Below are 19074 nucleotides of genomic sequence, written 5' to 3' on the forward strand. Positions count from 1 at the left end.
GCACAACAAACTTGTACATTTAATTCATTTAATATTTAACTATCGAATTAAAATAATTCAATAATTAATTTAATTCATGTGACAGCTTAAACACAATACCAAATTTTTTCTATTTTGTTCATTTTAACCATATGGCGTGACCCTGTAGGTTCTTGTAACATTAGCAGTAATACTAAAACATTTCTAATAATACAAGCAATGAATAGCATCTAGCAATGCATCACTGCTACCTAAGTTACAAGAAGTAGTAATTCAACATAATCTTACTGTGATAATCTTTTCATGTATTATATCATTTTATCATTAATATCTAGATTGGACACAATTCATGGAATAGTCACCCTTGTATAGTCCAATCTCATATTTCTTGATTTTATAAGTAGACTACAATAAACAAATAAATGCGATCTCTCATATCAACTTATTCGAGCATGGTCATTGGAAAGACGGAAATGCGCAAGTGTACACAATTGCAACAAGTAATAAAGTAACAAGAAAATGTCAATTTATCTTACCTACAGGGACTGTGAAAGAAAATATTTATGAAATGCGACTTTAAACAATTTGGTGAAGGAAAAACATGTTGATTTGAAGAAGTGTTTATAAAAACTAAAAATTAACTAAGAAAAGAAAAAGTAAAAATTCCAATGCGTGATTTCTAAAAAGACAAGTTTTAATGTCAGCTTATTCAACTGACGGTAATCAATACACAGCTTCAAAGACCCATCTTTCTTTTTCACATAAAGGACTGGAGCTCTCCACGGTGACACTTGACCTTACGAAGCCATGACCAAGTAACTCTTGTAACTGTGCCTTGAGCTCTTTAGGTGCCATGCGATGGTCGACGGCAGAAAGGAGGAAGACTAAGGAAGGGCAGTCCTTATGCTGGCTAAGTGGTGTGTTGATGGTGGTACAAGGGTCGGTTGTGGTGGAGGAAGAGCAAAGACTACAGAAAATGGGTGGTGGTTCTATTTTTTTTCAAGTATGGCAGAATGAATGAGGTAGGGATGACAATGGGAGACAAGCTTGATCAGCTACGACCAGGTTCATTGAATCACAACAAATAGGCAAGAAGAGAGGTTTTGGTAAGGGAGAGAGACATGGAGTAAAAAGGGGATCATGTTCTCTAACTTAAGGTAAGTTTGACTCATAAAATGGGAAGGGAATCAACCTATTTGAGGCAACTAAGGGGGCTGGACGGAAAGTTATAAGTGCACAAGGAAAAATGTGCAAAAATTTTAATAAAAATAAGGGAGTAAGGGGGTTTGAACTAGAGACCTCCTTAAAAACTTAAGAGCTTCCTACCACTAGGCTACACACAGCTTTATTTTTATTTTTTCACTACAAATCAAAATATGGGATATGACAGCCTCCATCCTTAAACAAACACAGCCTAGCAAACATTGTTCTTAACTTACCTATCGCTTTTCTACTCAATACATCGGGCACAACATTAGCTTTACTCGGATGGTACTCAATGTACAATTGTAGTCTTTTAGTAGCTCTATCCAATGCCATTGTCTCAAGTTCAACTCCTTCTAGGTAAGGAGATACTTAAGACTCTTATGATATGTGTAGATGATACACCTCTCCCTATAAAGGTAGTGCCTCCAGATCTTAAGAACGAAAATCATTGCAGCCAATTCAAGATCATGTGTAAGATAGTTACACTTATGCGGTTTGAGCTGCCTCGAAGCATAAGCCATTACTTTCCCGTCTTGCATCAATACACATCCAAGACCTATATGAGAAGCATCACTGTAAACCACATACTTCTTACCAGACTAGGGTTGGATCAATACGGGGGGCCTGAGTTAACACTGCTTTGAGCTTTTCAAAACTGGCCTGCTATTCATCAGTCCACTTATGCAGTGCACTTTTTCTCAATAGCTTCGTCATCGATGCAGCAATCAAGGAAAATCCTTCGACAAACCTACGATAATACCCAAAAAGTTTGAGAAAACTTCAAATCTCACTAATATTCTTAGACTGCTTCCAATCCAGAATAGCCGCGATCTTCTTAGGGTCAATATAGATACCCTTAGTGGATACCACATGTCCCAAAAAACATCACTTCACGGAGCCAAAACTCACACTTACTAAGTTTTGCGTACAACTTTTCCTCACGTAAAGTTTGAAGGACTAACCTTAAGTGTTCCTCATACTCTAACTCGGACTTGGAGTAGATCAAGATGTCATCGATGAATACCACTACGAACTGACCATGATAAGGCTAGAAGACTCTGTTCATGAGGTCCTTGAAAGCAGGGGGAGCATTTGTAAGCCCGAAGGGCATCATTAAGAATTTGTAGTGCCCACACTGAGTCCTGAAAGTTATTTTTGGTATATCCACTTCTCTCACTTACAACTGATAGTAACCTGACCTCAAATCAATCTTGGAGAAAATGTTGGCACCCCTAAATTGATCAAAAAGATCGTCAATCCTCAGTAAATGGTACTTATTCTTCATAATTAGTTTGTTCAACTAACGATAATTGATACAAAATCTCATCGACCCATCCTTCTCCTTAACAAAAAACATTAGAACTCCCCACAATGATCCACTAGGCCTTATGAAGCCACAATCAAGAAACTCTTGTAACTTCACTTTGAGCTCTTTAAGCTCTTCAAGTGTCATGTAATAAGGTGCAATGGACACCGGTGTTATCCCAGGCAGCAACTCAATTTTGAATTTGACCCCATGTTCTGGAGGTAAATCGGGCAACTCTTTGGAAATGACATTTGGAAACTCTTTCACCACTCGAATGTTCTCCAACACTGCACCATCCACATTCGTATCCAAGATATAAGCTAGATAGGTCTCGCATCCTTTACAAATTAGATTATCCACTACCAAGGCAGAGATCACATTCGATAAATAATTTTGACACTCTCAAATCAAGATTATCTCTTTCTCCTCCAGAGTCCTTAGGGTAACTTTCTTCATGTTACAGTCAAGGCTAACCCGATGTTCACTCAACCAATTCATTCCCAATATGAGATCAAATTCTCCAAAAGGTAATTCCATCAAATTCTCTAAAAGGTAATTCCATTAGATCTGCAAGAAATACCTCACCTTGGACTTTCAATGGACATCTCCTATATATCTTGTTCACATACACAGATTGTCTTAAGGGACTAAGGATAGTTACATCGCTTACAGTCTTATCTACCCAAATTCCCTGTTTATCAGCCATTTCACAAGAAACATATGAGTGGGTAGATCAATTTTCAATTAATGTAAAGTATGGAAAAACATTAATGGTAAAAGTATTTACTATCACATCAACTGCGTCACGATCCTCTCTAAGTTTAGCCGTATACATAAGTGCTTCTTGCCTCGCATCAGTCGGATTAGCACCCTAACCCGGTGCTTGTTGCCTCTGTCCAGTGTTTCTGCCTCTATTATGGCCCTAATCTCTTTGGACTACTATCTACCTCTCTAGTTTGGCGCTCGATTCTGTCCCGGTGCTTGTATCTGTTTATTAAGTTCTGGACAATCTTAGATCTTATGATTTAGTGACCCGCACTTCAAACATGTACCCATGCTCTTCGAATAGTCACCCAAATGTCTCTTGCTACAAGTGGTACAGTTCTAAATTCTGCCTTTCATTGCAATAAAGTTTTATCGGGGTCGATCATATCTAGCCCACTTGACTGGATGCGAAGCCTGCACATGTGGGCCTGACTCTCTCTTTGTAGGAACTCTTGCTTGCTCCTTCCTTTTGCGCTCTATGCACCTAACTTCCTCACATATTTTGGTTTTCTCCACCAAAGCTTTGAAAACCCTTTCTTGAACGAAGCCACTTGCATCATCAAATCTAACCTTAGCCTAAACTTAAATTGACCACATTTATCCCACGTCAATCGATCAGCTTAGGTACCTCTCACAATAGCCTACCACCAGCGATATGCCTCATCTGGTAGCAATGACACCTCCCTCTGAAGCATCTATTCAAGAGTGCACTTCATATCATCTAAGATCGTCTTCATAGCCTCCAGCCAGTATTCGGCTACGGTGGGGGTTGTCCTAGCAATATCCATAAACAACTTGGCCTTACTTGAATGAAGCCTCTCAACAATAGTGTCACGATTGTTAGCTACAATCTGAGCACCCATAACTTGCTCTAACACTCAAAGTACGGCCTGCGATACAGCCTCATTGACAAACTCATATTGACTCTCCTTAACAGTGGGTACACGTTCAACATTTTTCGCTGCTGGCTCAAGGGTTTGCACTTGGGATAGAGATGAGTCGACTTAGGTTCCCTAACCTTGCTCTCTGCGAGCTCTTATTCCTAGAGTTCTAACTCTGTGAGAACTCATTTTAAGTTTTCTAAATGTCTGTCAATAGGGATAAGTTATCACTTGAATATTTTTCAATCGAGGTTGTACTCTCTTAATTAACACTTATCTCACTATTTATCATTTTCATAATCTAAAGGTTTCAAAGTCTATAGTCTAAAGTTTTCAAAGTTTTCCAGATCTATAGTTTTCACAGTCTAGATTTTTCAAATCTAGAGAACACTTACCTCGGATCGGCTTCGAGAGTCTTAGATTTTTACAATCTTTTTTAAAATACCCTTTTATAATGCATGAAGTTTTTCAAAAACACTTTACCTATAGTCTGAGTTTTGAACAGGGTTCTGATACCGCTAAATGTAACCCCTCAAACCTGGCCTAGACGTTACAGCCTAATCTAAACGATTACATGGGCCATAGATATGGCAAAAACTTGAGTTGAAGTACATTGGTTTAATCTTTGAAAAACATGTGCTAGTATTTCTCTTAAATACGATGTTTTTAATAAAATTTTGAAAGAACCCTTGTTTAAATTTGTAAAACAACTTGATGATCTTTAAAATCAATTGAGTTTGTGAAAAATGATTTTATTAAAAAAATACCAAATTATTTAATCCATAATAACAATCCATGTAGATTGTCCGTTGTCCAAAGTTTAAAAATCCCATGCCGTAGTTCAATAGTCTATCTTAAAATAAAATCCCAATAAGAAGTCATAAAGTCAATAAAAGTCCAAAACAAATGAAAATAGATATCTTGAATACAAAAAATAGATGTAAGAGTCAGCTTAGAGACTCACCTTACACCCACAAACAACAACTTGATCTTCATTTCCAAACATCCATCACAAAATCTCAACAATTCACTGCTTATAAGAAATAAGGATACCATTAAAACTCATTCATATAATTTTTATCATCTGAAACCCAATAACCTCCATGCAACACCTTACTATCTCATCTCACTATTTACACACATAAAATAAACTTACTCTTTCAGAAGTCGACATGCACGTCCATAATACTTACCCAAGATATGAAACAAACTTCTATAAGAATTTCGATCCTTAGTTTTAGCTTAGCAAGAAATATCCTTGATAAACTCCAAATAGAGACATAAATGGTGTTTTCAAATAAAAGGAACAAGATTACTATCTCTCATTTTCTTTTCTAAAGCTCATATCAAGACATATCTATATATATATACATAGAAAACCCATGTTTCCATAGTGGATTTAACAAATGTCATCAACCTTCAACACTGCCCTCTCAAGGGTTAATAGTTGTAAAGTTACTCTTACAAGAGTTTATAATCTTTACGTATCTTTGATTTACCCTATCGTTCATTCCTAATCATCTCGTAAAAATGTAACTTGCACAATAACTTGGAAAACTTGGCGCACCTTACCTTTGGTGTTAACCTCGTTACCGAAAGAACCCTTAATACTCTTATCATTCCCTTCATTTCTGCATACTCAAAATACATTCTTTACCTTATACTCTATTATAAACTAACCGCCTTAAGTATACGCCAAAGGCATCAATTGGGTAGATAAGACCGCGCCACTTAGATTGCTTTGGGCTACTCGCCCAACGCAGGACCTGTAATTTTGGGGTACAATACTGGTTAGTTAATAACTAATTCACTAATAAAACTTGAATTCTGAAGTTAATTGCAACCACTGAAGTGAGTTAATCTTTTGTTTGTTATTCCAGAGTTTTTTCGTTTGTCAACTTTGTTTTAGTAATTTAATTTTTACTTTATGACCTTAATTGTTAGCATTAATTATCATAATATAATTTTTAGTGATTACTATTTAGACCTACTACTATAGACAATATTTTTAGATTTAATCCAACCTCTCTTAAGTACGATCCTCGAAATACTTACTAGTGTTTCGTTGTAACACAAAACTATATTACAATTTGACATTTTTGCTTGCAAATACCACACTTTAATTATATATATTATTTACATGATTTTTATACTAAACATTCGTACGTTTGGAGGCGATCAAGTTGTTGGCATCGTTGCCAGGAAGTTTGACATTAAATTTAACTTTTTTATACAATTAGTAAGATAAATAGGAAAATTAAAAATTATAGATATGATTTTTATTTTCTTTTATTTTTAATTTTATTTGCTTATTTTTATTATGTGTCTTTGATTTTAGTTTATGACTCGAAGTGGAAGTACTCCAATCGAGTCACATATCGATCTGTAACGATTTCTAAGATGCAATTGTCAATTAATGCAAAATGATCCACTCGTTGTAGCTGGCATACCTCGGGAAAATCCATTTTTTGATGATCCACTTGAACCATAAGTACAAATTCATAGAGAGTTACTAATGGCTCAAAAGACACTATGCGAGTATGCACTACCAACGCTAGATGTCATGCGAGGCAGTATTGAATGACCAACGATCAACTCCAATAATTATTAGATTAAGACGGCGACAATTCAGATGATCATTGTAACAACTCGTTTTTCAGTGGTGTTAGAAATAGTGGTTTCGGGCCACCAAATCTGACAAGTAAGTTCGTAAATATTATTATTTAATCTTTACGAGTCAAATGTGATTTTTTTTAAAAAAATTTGATTTGACAATTTATGTTATTTAAGCGATTAATTAAGTTCAAGTGGTAAGACCCTAAGGTCAAGTGGTTTTAGAAATGAGGTATCGGGACCTTGTTTCCATAAACCAAGCCGTAAATATTGATAAATGAAATGTCATTAAGGTGATATTAAAGTTTCGTTGAAAAATTTTAACGTTTTGATAGTTAATTAAGCGAAAAGGACTAAATAGTAAAAGTTGAAAAATCAATCGCTATTAGTTTAAATGTGTTAATTGATTAAAGAATTATAATTGAATAGCCTTATTGAGTAACTAGTCATCCTAAAGATAGTGGGATGGTTGGGTGCTTTAATTTCTTTTAATTATAATGTTTTATATGTTATTTTATTAATAAAATAAAATAAAAGGTTAATATAATAATGAAAACATAATAAAAAATAAAATATAAGTGAATATTCATCATCTTTCTTCTATTTTGGAACTGAATACCATGTCGTTAAGGATGAAGCTTTCGGCAACGGTGATTTTCTCTTGATTGGTAAGTGATTCTTACCTAGTTTTTAGTAATTTTGATGTTTTTAAGATTGTTGCAACTAGGTCTAGATAGCCCGTACCTTCGATTTTAAAATTGTTAAAGATTTTGAATGTTGCCATTGGTAAATCTAGTGATTTTTTATGTTAAATGATGAATTTGAAATATTAGTTGTTATTTAAAAGTATTTTGTTAAGTGATTTTTGATAAATTTATCGATTAGGGACTAAATTGCTAAAATAATAAAAGTACAAGGATTTGATGTGAAATTATTGCAGAAATGGGCTGGGAGACTGTACATATTCGGTTAGTGTAAAATTCCAATAAAAATGGTTAATTTGCATGTTTTAGGCTTAGGGACTAAATTGAATAAAAGTAAAATTTTAGGGGCAATTTTATAAAAATGTCTAAAATGACTAAATTGCATAAAATACATTGTTTTACTGTCTAGATTAATATATTGAATAAAATTATTAATTTAGATCAAGATTGAGTAGAAAGTCGAGGAGAATGGAAAATTACCAAAATGCCCCTAAACTTTGTCATTTCTGCAATTTAGCCAGGTAAGTTCATAACTTAGTTAGTACAATTAATTATTGTTTCGATAAATTATTATCTATTTGTGTATATATGTGAATCAAATTTGTCAGCTTGAAGGAAACGAATAAAACCAGGGTTGAAAGAAATTATGGCAACACAACATAAAAATGTACAAGACCATGGTTGGACCATGGCAATGTTTATGTAAGACCATAGCGAGGCTATAGTAGTTTTTTAGACATAAGACCAAGGTTGGACCATGGTAGTGTATATATATATGTAAGACCATAGCTGGGCTATAGCATTCTAATGATAAGACCATAACTGGGTTATGGCATTATGAGCGTAAGACCATGGCAAGGCCGTGGCAGTGCATATGTAAGACCATAGTTGGACTTTGGCATAATATGAAACATGTACCAGGGTTTCAATCGTCTTTACAGTGTTCATCGAATATGAAATGGGATGATTTCGACCATCAATTAAAGAAAATAGATGGTTTCGACCATCGTTTAGCACACTTGTGTGAGCTCCGGTAAGGGTTCTGATTGACTTCACTATGACAAATAAGGAAAGGTATGATGTACCAATGATCAAAGTATAAATGTTCATGATTATGAAAGGTATGATTTAAGTGATGTTATTTTTATGTACCATATCTTACCATGTGATGATATTGCTAAGTTATGTGTTTAATCACTAGCTTGTGACTATGGTAAATGTTATGTTTATGTCTTTTGTGTTATGCAAATGAAATGGTAAGTGTTCAATATGAACCAAGACATGTGTGTATGAAACTTATTGAAATGGTGATACATGGAAAACATGATATGTATGAAAGATGATAAATCCAATTGGATCATGCTCAAGTATAATGATTATCTATATTAAGTTCACATGAATTATATTCAATTATGCTAACATGTGTTTTTGTTAGTGCTTAGGCTTGTGCCAAGTTTATGGTTGAATTATATCATGTTTAATCTTAATGAAATACGTCGAAACGGTAAGTGCTCAATTGGTAACGTGCTTATGTTCATGAAAAGGTGGTATAAATCAAAGTATGTAATTTCTTATGAAATGTTTTATCATGTAGTTTATTCCAAAAGAGCTATGTTTAAATGAACTAGCTTGTAGTCATGGTTGATGTTATGCTTATATCTTGTGTGTTATGCATATGAAACGAGTGAAGAAAGGTAATGAAATGGTAAATTCATAGTTGAAATGAAATTTGATGAAAAGGGAATAATGAGTTTGATAGATGTACTTATATGTGAGAAATTTACGTATGCTATGGATGGATATATCTATATCTTGGATAAATACACTGAGTCGGGAATTGATAATGTCGTTTAGGCTTATTATAAGCATTGAGAACGGAATGGAAATTAAGTAAATTGAAAGGTGTATAATCTTATAGAAAGGTTGATGATTATAAATTACATCCCATAAAATCCTATCATGTTATGAATTATAAATATATGGGGCATTAATAAACTTACTTATTTGTAAGTCAATGATTATATACATTGTTGAATCTTATGGAATTGGCATAAGTTTATGTTTATTCTATACAGTTTAATATTGAAATGGAATATTATGCTTAAATTTTATACGAGATTACTAAGCATTCATTGCTTACGTAGTTATTTTTCTTAACTTTACAGATTATCAGAAGCTCGATCAGGTTGAAAGCTAGTTGGAGATCCATCACACTATCCATCGAATTTATAGGTAGATTTTGAGGTTTTAGTCGTGGTTATAATGGCATGTATAGGTGGACTATATCTAATGTTTAATTGATGAGTTTGGCATGTATATGTATGTGGTTTTATGATGATATTTTGACATTTTCGTGCTTAAATGGTTAATGTTGAAATGGTCAAGTAGATGTATGTTTTTAATGATCAATTTGGCATATTTTGTTGAGGTTTGACATTTGGTCAATTGTGCTATGTCTTAGCATGATGCTTTGTGGTTGTGTATATTGATTTATGCCAAAACAGGTATGTATTTAGGTCAATTTTAATATTTATGTTTGAGGTACCTTTTTGGCATATTGGTTGTATGCAAAAATACCATATTGACCTAGTTTTATTATGCATGTTTTAGGTACATTTTTGAATGTTTGAAATAGGTGCAAATGGCTTGTATGTATGAACATGTTTTAGGTGAGGGAAATGGCTTTAAAATGGCCTATTTCTTGTCTACACGGCCTGGGACACAAGTGTGTGTCTCAGTCGTGTGAGTAAAATAGCCATGTGACACGGTAGTGTGTTCCCTGTAGGTTTTTAAAAGTTGCATTTCGAGAGTTACATGGCTTGGCACACTTACGTGTGGTTTGGCTGTGTGAACCAAGTCAGAGAATTACACGGGCACGAACAGGGGCTAGGACACGACCGTGTGTCTGTCTGTCTCAGCCGTGTGAGTCGCAGGGCCTGGCCACACAGTCGTGTGACCCCTGTAGTTTGAATTTTTCTATCTTTTTCCATGAAATTCTAAATGTTCTCAATTTATTCTCGAATCGTTCCTAAAGTGTTTCTAAGGGATCGAGGGCTCAAAAAAGGGACGTTAGGCATGTGTTTGATTGGATTTTGTAATGATTATGAAATGTTGGAAATGAATTATTTGAATTGCATTTTTACGGTAATGCTTTGTAACCCTATTCTAGCAACGGATACGGATTAGGGGTGTTACAATCATAAACACCTTGTTGCATCCAACTTCGTTGGTGCAGATTTAAATCCTTCTGTGTCATCAGATACCTTAAGCTCTTATGTTCTGAAAACACATGATACTTCTCCCTATAAAGGTAATATCCTAGATCTTTAGTGTCAACAATACCGCTACAAGCTCTGAGTCATGAGTTTAATAATTCTTTTCATGCAACTTGAGCTGGCGAGATGCATATGCAGCAACTTTCCTCTTTAGATAAGCACACATCCTAGACATTAAGAGATGCATCAATGTACACAGTATACTCCACGCCAGATTCTAGTTGGGCTAATATCGGGGCCTCAGTTAGAACAACTTTCAACATATCAAAACTCCTTTGACACGCCTCTGTCCATTCGAACTTTTCCTTATTCCTTAACAAATGTTGAGAGGTGTTGACAACATGGCGAACCCTTTTTCGAACCTCCTGTAATAATCCACCAAACCTAAGAAGCTGCATACCTCGGTTACATTCTTTGGCGAATTCCAATCAAGCACGGCTTTAGCTTTATTAGGGTCTACCTTGATACTTTTAGCAGAAATAACATGACCAAGAAAATGAAATTCTCTCAGCCAAAATTTCCATTTGCTGAATCTGGCGTACAACTTGTTCTCGCGCAAAGTTCTTAACACAATCCTTAGGTATTCCTCATGATCAACCAAACTTTTAGAGTAGACTAAAATATCATCAATAAAGACTACTACAAATTGATCCAAGTAGGTCTGAAAAACCTTATTCATCAAATCCATAAATACTGTTAGCACATTCGTTAATACAAACGGCATCACCAAAAACTCATAATGATCATACCATGAATGAAATGCAGTTTTCAGAACATCATCACCTCTGATTTTCACCTGATCATAGTCAAAACGCAGATCAATTTTGGAGAAAATTATAGCTCCACTTAACTAGTCAAACAAATCTTCTATTCGAGGTAGTGGATATTTATTCTTCATGGTCACTTTATTCAGTTTGCGGCAATCAATGCATAGGCGGAGAGTCTCATCATTCTTCTTTACAAATAAGATTGGAGCACCCAAAGGTGAAACACTTGGTCAAATAAATCCCTTATTCAAAAGATCCAGTAGTTGTGTCTTTAATTCCTTCAGTTCCAATGGTGTCATTCTATAGGGGGCACAGGATATGGGCGCAGTATTAGGCTCTAACTTAATCAAAAATTATACTTCTCTGTCTGGTGGCACACCTAGAAGTTCTCCCGGAAACACATTAGAAAACTCTTTAACAATCGAGACTTGGTCGATATCCATTCTTGACTCAGCCGAATCCATAATATACGCCTAGTAGGCACTTGTGCACTAAATCATTAACTTTTTGGTGGATACTACAAAAATTATTCTACTCGAAAATTTGGTCTGTACACCAGGCAACAACACTTCTTTTACTTTTTTTCAGTTAATAGACGTACACCTCTAGCTCGGAGTCAACTACTACGGTATGTTTGGTCAACTAATCTAATCCAAGAATAGCATCGAACTCATGAAAGATTAATAACAACAAGTCCACCAAAAAGGTGTGCTTGCCAAAAATCGATGGATAGTTCTTAATCACTCTATTAACCATCATACTTTGACCAATGGGGTTGATCACTAATACATTTGTCTCAAAATAAACAACTTCAAGACTCATATACAATCTACGAATTTAGTGCAGATGTACGAATGGTTTAACCTCGGATCTATTAATGCATGAATGTTGTTTCCAAGAAAATAAAATTTACCCGTTATAACCTTTGGTAAGTTAACATCTTCTTTGGCCTTTATCATATATGCTCCAACAGACACTCTAAAGCTGGTCTTAGTATAGCTCTTTTTTTTAGCCCCATAATCTGATCCTGATTTTGCAGCCACTCCTGATCTCACTTATTGTTGAATAGTTTGGGGCCCACGTATAGATTGTTCTGAACTTACTTCAACCTTGGAGGGACAATTTCTAAGTTGATGATCCAGAGACCCACATCCAAAATAAGCTCTGGTATACATCTAGTATTCTCTTCTATTATTTCTCCCATGGTGCTCACGGACAGAATTCCTCATCATCCTGGATCTGTCTGTACTCGCCATCAAGGTAACTTGTCGGCCACTTCCATCATATCTAAAACTCACGGGCTGCAAATCCCTCCTTAACACCGATAAGTTTCTAGCTTTTGGCTTTTTGAAATTCGAAGAAGATGGTGGACTAGAAAATCACATTTCAATCTTTCCCTGTCATGTGCTCTACTATTTTCTTGAACTATCATCTCTATTTTATGGGTCTTAGCCGTCATGGCTACTAAACTCTAACATGCAGATGCCGCCACCAGGGCGACAATTTCTGTAACAGCCCCAAATTCTCGAGTGAACATTTGAGTGTTGACCTAGGTTGGCGATGGATAAATATATTTTGGGATTGGGTTTTTGTTGGAATTAATTTGGGTGAATTTTGGACCTTTTTATAAGAAAATAAGGATGTTGGGAAGCTTGTGTGAAGTAGGGGAAAAATGGATGGCTAATATGGTGATTTTACCATTTTTGAATAAAAATCTTCTCCCAATTAATGAGAAAAGATGATTTGTTAGATTTGGGTATAGGATAAAGTGGATTTATCCCTACCCTATATTATAATCACCTATTGTTTTTTTTTCCTTTTACATTTCTTCAGTTTTTTTTCTTTTTTTTACTTCATCTATTTTTCCTTAGCAAGTCATGTAGAGGGAAAGAGATTTGAGTGAGTTCTCACCATTTTTTTTCATCCTCCAAATCTCAAAGAAGGTAAGGGTCTTGATCTATTTTTTTTTTAAAGTTTCGTGGAAGAAAAATATATATCTATGCTCATCAAGGATGAAGGTGGAGGTTTTTGGGTGTTTGGAATGGTTTGAATTTGAGGAAGTCTCTACCCATCTTCTCATATTTATTTATTTATTTATTTAAATTATGTATTTTTACATCCTATCAACTCTTATTTTTTATGGGAAATATTGTTTGTTACATGGTTATTAGTTAAAGAGGGTGGTGAATCTTCTAAAGCTAAGGGTAAAGGCAAAGTGGTGGAGAGCTAGGCAAGAAACTTTGTTGGTGTTCTTCCATCAAGGTGGTACCCTCTAACTCTCCTATACTTCTTGATAAGTCATAAATATGATGCTTGTGTGATAATGCATGCATGTTATATGTCTTTGGGTGGAAATCTTGTTTGGATGATTTAAAATGAAGCTAAAAACTTAGTTGTGAAATCTACTAGAAACAGATTATTACATGAACAGTAAGTTTGAAAATTCACCATAAATTCTGTAAAAATAATTAAGAATTGATCTATACATCGTTGTAACCATGAGTTAGTCTAGTTTTGTTTAGAACAAACGGAGATCAATTTTGATTTGTATTTTAAAATATATGAATTTTTTAGTGTTGAAAGGTCATAAAAATCTGGCAGTAGAATTCTTATAAAACAGATTTAGCAGTGACTTTGAAAAATCACCAAAAATTTTACAAGATAAAATAGGAAGTGAGCCTTATATCTCTATAATTGTACAAAAGTGTAGTTTCGTTTAAAACAAATGATGCTCGATTTAGAGTTAAATATAAAGAGTTATTAATTTTTGAATGAGAAAAGGTTAGAATGTCAAGGTAGCAGACTGTCACATCTCATTAGTTAATATTTTACCTGGAATGATAAGCAAGTTGAAATGAGTATGAGACTCGAATGTCATGGTTGTATTTTTGTGATTATATATTTGATGCTTTGTTTGCGCTCAGCCTTTGGGCTCTAACCTAACTAGCGGACATTAGTGGCGCTCGGGATAACACTACGGACATCTGGGATTATTTGACTAGCGGCCATGAGTGGCACGGGACTATCCGGATATCTAATTATTTGAGCAGTATGTGCAATCTAACAAGTTTGACAAGTTTGATATGCAAGCGATTTGGTTATGTAGATTTAACGACACATGATTTAAATATCTGATTCTCATGTCATGTTTCTATGTATACATTTGATTTGCATGCTTATATTTATGAATTGCTTGAAGTATGGTAGCTTTGTTGTGTACCACTGAGCTTGTAAAGCTCAACCTTCGAATTTTATTAATGTTCAGATTTGTAGACTTTTGTTCGTGTCCGAGGAACATCAACGACGAGAGACTCCTAGCATCACGTATTCAGAGTACAGTACCTTATCTATTAGTGGGCATTGTATTCCTAAGGCCTTACTTGTATTTTTTTTTTGTAGATCTATAACTCATTTATCATTTTTGTTATTTTGACTATTTTGATATACGATGATATTAGAGCTCCACATATTTTGTATAACTACTTTTATTACTATTTTAAGCATAACCATGGATGGTATTTTCTCTTATATAAAATATATTTCAATGTTTTAAAATTATTTGAAAATTTTGCTGGGATACTCTTGTGACTTGATGTGGCACCTTAGTATTCGAGTACTTCGTATTCAGAATTAGAGTGTTTCAATTTCATCCTTTAAGCCCAAGTCAAACTTCGCACATAAGGCTTTCTCGGTTTGAAACATATCCTTTACATAGTGACTAAGTCTAATGAACTCCCTTTTGTATTCCATCACTGACATTCGTCCTTACTTGAGATGTAAAAACTCCTTCATTTGTTCAACATACATCTAGTTCACATACTTTTCTCTAAATTTCTCTAGAAAGAATTCCCAATCTATCAGCTCCTCAAGGGTCACACTTGTCAACGTTTCCCACCATTGATATGTCTCCCCCTCTAGCAAGGAGACTGGACACAAGAGGATGTATGCCAATGTGCACTTTAATTCTTTAATTAAAATATGATTTTTTTTATTTAGGTTATAGTAACTTTATTTTTATTAAATTTAGAAAAATCTTTGTAAAATATATTATATAATACAAAAATAAAAATAAAAAACTATATTAATAATTAAAGTTTAGAATATTAAAATAAAAGTTGTATTGATTTCTTAAATGGATTTTATTTTTCAGCCCAAAAGCCATGGTTTAATTTTTTTTCTATCTAAATTCTCGCGAATATACGATGAATTAGTGAATTCAGATAAATAATCGGACATTTAAATCAATCTAAAGATACGAAATAAAACTTTATTTAACTTTTATTTTCTTTCAAATTTCTATTCACACGAGGAATCAAACTTTCTTAACAGCTGCACCGCTTTGGATATTTTCTTAGCTAATGAAATGTTAATCGACGAAACTAAACGTTTAAAAAAAAAAAAAAAAAAAAACTAAGAAAGAATAAGTTGTGGAGTCAATGGTTTTGATGAAGCTATGTAAGTGGACAACACTACAACTTTCCAGTACACAACAGCTTTATATATATATATATATATATATATATATAAAGGAAAGATGAAAAATTCGAAAATCAATTAAATTCTACGATCATTTTTAAATAATAATTTATATAATGAACAAAAACTCCAGTAGGAGGTTAGAATGGTCGGTCTGGGTCCATAGAAAAGGATAGCCAAAATTTTAATATATACATGGTTTGAAGTAATTAAGAAATAGATATGAAGTCAAGAGTAAGACGTTATTATATTATTATAATGAAGTAGGTAAAAATAATAAGCCAAAAGTTTCATCATTCTTGTTAAAGTACACTACCTAACAATAATTTGATGACCAATTAGATCAATAAATTGGTAACCAAATCTTGCTAGCAATGGATTCTAGTTGGAACGAGCTAGATAACTCAGCCACTCTACTATTTCACTATATATGCTTGTCTTTGCTAACCCCGAAATATGCATATAGATTTGATAATTTCATTTAAATATTTTATATGTTTAATTATCAGGTCATGAAAGAAGTTGTCTCTATCACTCCAAAATTCTTTCCTCTATGTAATTAATTACTAATATATAGTGTTCTGTGCAAGAGTGAAGAGATCCTTCTCGACTCTCAACTGACTTCGAAAGAAAAAGGACAAAAACCTTGAAATTAAAGTCTCACTTCCATACATAAGAAATGATAAAACGAGTTTTTTTTTTTTATACTTAGTCGGTAGATTTTTGTCAACTTTACAGATATTAAGAATTTGTTATGGCAAAGCCAGAATAATATTTTGGGGTCGAATAAAATTTTAAATTTTTATAATTTATATTTTTATAATTTTAAAGTATTAAATTAAAATTTTATAATTTTAGAGTGAGTTAAAGTGTAATTTTATTTTATTAATTTAAAATTTTAAAATAATTTAAAGAATGTAAATTGTAATTTTTATTTTAGGGTCGGGCTAGCCCCTAGAATCCATTTATATTTATATATGTATTAAATTAATTATAATGACTGAAATTATTACTCTATTAATTAAAAAAATCATGTATCTTTTTGTTAAATCAAACGATAAATTCAGAAAATAAAATTTAACATTTGTGTTTTCATCGATATGTGTTCAGTTTCACTAGCTATAGAAATTTAAGTTAATCAATTATTCCGGTCGGTATCTTTTTACTCGAAAGACAAAAATAATTAAGAAAGATCAAATTATTTCTGTTTTATTTTTTATTTCCTATAATTATAATTAAAAATAAAATATTTATTAATTAGATTTCTAAAATATTTAAATTTATTAAAATTTAAAAATAAAGGTGATTGGGTTAGGTATAGATTCTTTTACGTAAAATTATGGTTGTGGCCTCACTATTACGTTTATTTAAAATCTTGTATCTACACTTTAATTTGATATAATTTAGTCCCTGTACTTTTAAAATAACATTATTTAGTACAAATTATTCACATCCTTAGCTATTTTGGTCAAATTACTGAGGCAGAATTTATTTCTAACAAATATGCATTCCAACTTATTAGGCATATATATATGTCTTGAAAAAGGTGCTTTAAGAAAAATTTATCTCAACGTTTTAAGATAACAAATGTTTAGGTTAATTAATACTATTATAAAAGTAGATGATCAAATTATGTGAAATTAAAATATAAAGATTAAATTTCAAATGTGATCATAGTACGGGATCAAAATTGAAAATCTAGCACTATCTCAATAAGGGAAAAAAATGCATTGAAACGAGTCATGTAGAAAGTCTAGTGTAGATTTTTTTTTTTTTTTAGTATGTCATTTCTTTAGGAAACTGTAATTTGTAAAATTAGTTTCACATTTTTAAATAGGCTGGTTAATGAGAATCAGCAAAATATTCTTACAGCTAGATTATTCAAGCTATCCTGCACCACTCTAGGGACCGTAATGAGTTCTTGCAGGCTGAGTTCAGCAGGTGCTGCAATTTTGGTTAATAAGTCCGCGACTTGATTCCTCTCTTTATAAATATGAGAGAAGCTAATCTCGCAATTCTTCCGAGCCATTCTACAGCTGCTGCACTGCTTCTATGAATAGAAGCTTGAATCTCTTTAACAACATTCCAATTATTAGTCTCCACACTTACAAACTTAAATCTTGCTGCCATACCAATTTCAAACCTTCAAAATCAGCCCATTACTTCGCAGTGAACATCGAACAGAGGTAATGCATTTGTTGAACCCTTAAAGCCAATGAGCTCGATTGCCCTTCACAACTCAATATGTGGAATTCTGAAGCAAGCTCTATAAATGAAGTTGTAAATAATTGTTTTGAGTTGTAGAAAAGCAAATTTTGAGAGACTGATTGAGACCAAGAGATTTCGACATAAAGGGACCAAATTGTAAATTGGGAAATTTTAAAGGATTATAATTTAATTTAATCAAATTGATGATGATTGTTAGACATGAGGAACACATAGGGAATGAACTAATACGATGGAAGTCACTTTGGGAACTAATTTGTAAATTTGTAAACTATGAGGACCTAAAGTGTAAATTTCCCAATATGAAGAAATTAGTTAGAAAGTATTAATGAAGTTTCATACGATCATAATAGTGAGTTACTATAAAGAAAAAGAATTTTAAGACTACATTGAATGAAAACGAGAGTTTGAGGATTTAATCGTAAATTTCTCATTTTATTGAGAAAAGTCCCAATTGTGAATTTATGCATGGAATATTCACGGTTATGAATGAAGTATAAAGTATTTTAAATAGAATATAGTAAAATGATGAGAAAAAGACAGTAAAGTGCAAATTTACCACAATGTGGCAATTTGGTCATTCACCATAAAATCTATATTATAAATATTATATATGGATATATTAAATTATTTGAAATAAATAGGAGCCATTGGACGCGATCATTTAGACTAGAAATTTCAATGAAAAACAAAATCAAAATCAAGAAAACCTAGAATTTATAAAGTCGAGGGAGAGAAATCTTGAGCTTACAAAACTCGCAATAGTTAGTTCTCCGGCTGAGTTACTTTCTAGGTTTTCACCAGCTTGAAAATTGAATTCATTTTTCGATACGTGTTCTGGGTGTTTGTCATTGGTTGAGGGAGTTTTATTGTGAA

This window comes from Gossypium raimondii, chromosome 6 (genome assembly GCF_025698545.1).
Source record: "Gossypium raimondii isolate GPD5lz chromosome 6, ASM2569854v1, whole genome shotgun sequence".
Lineage (NCBI taxonomy): Eukaryota > Viridiplantae > Streptophyta > Magnoliopsida > Malvales > Malvaceae > Gossypium > Gossypium raimondii.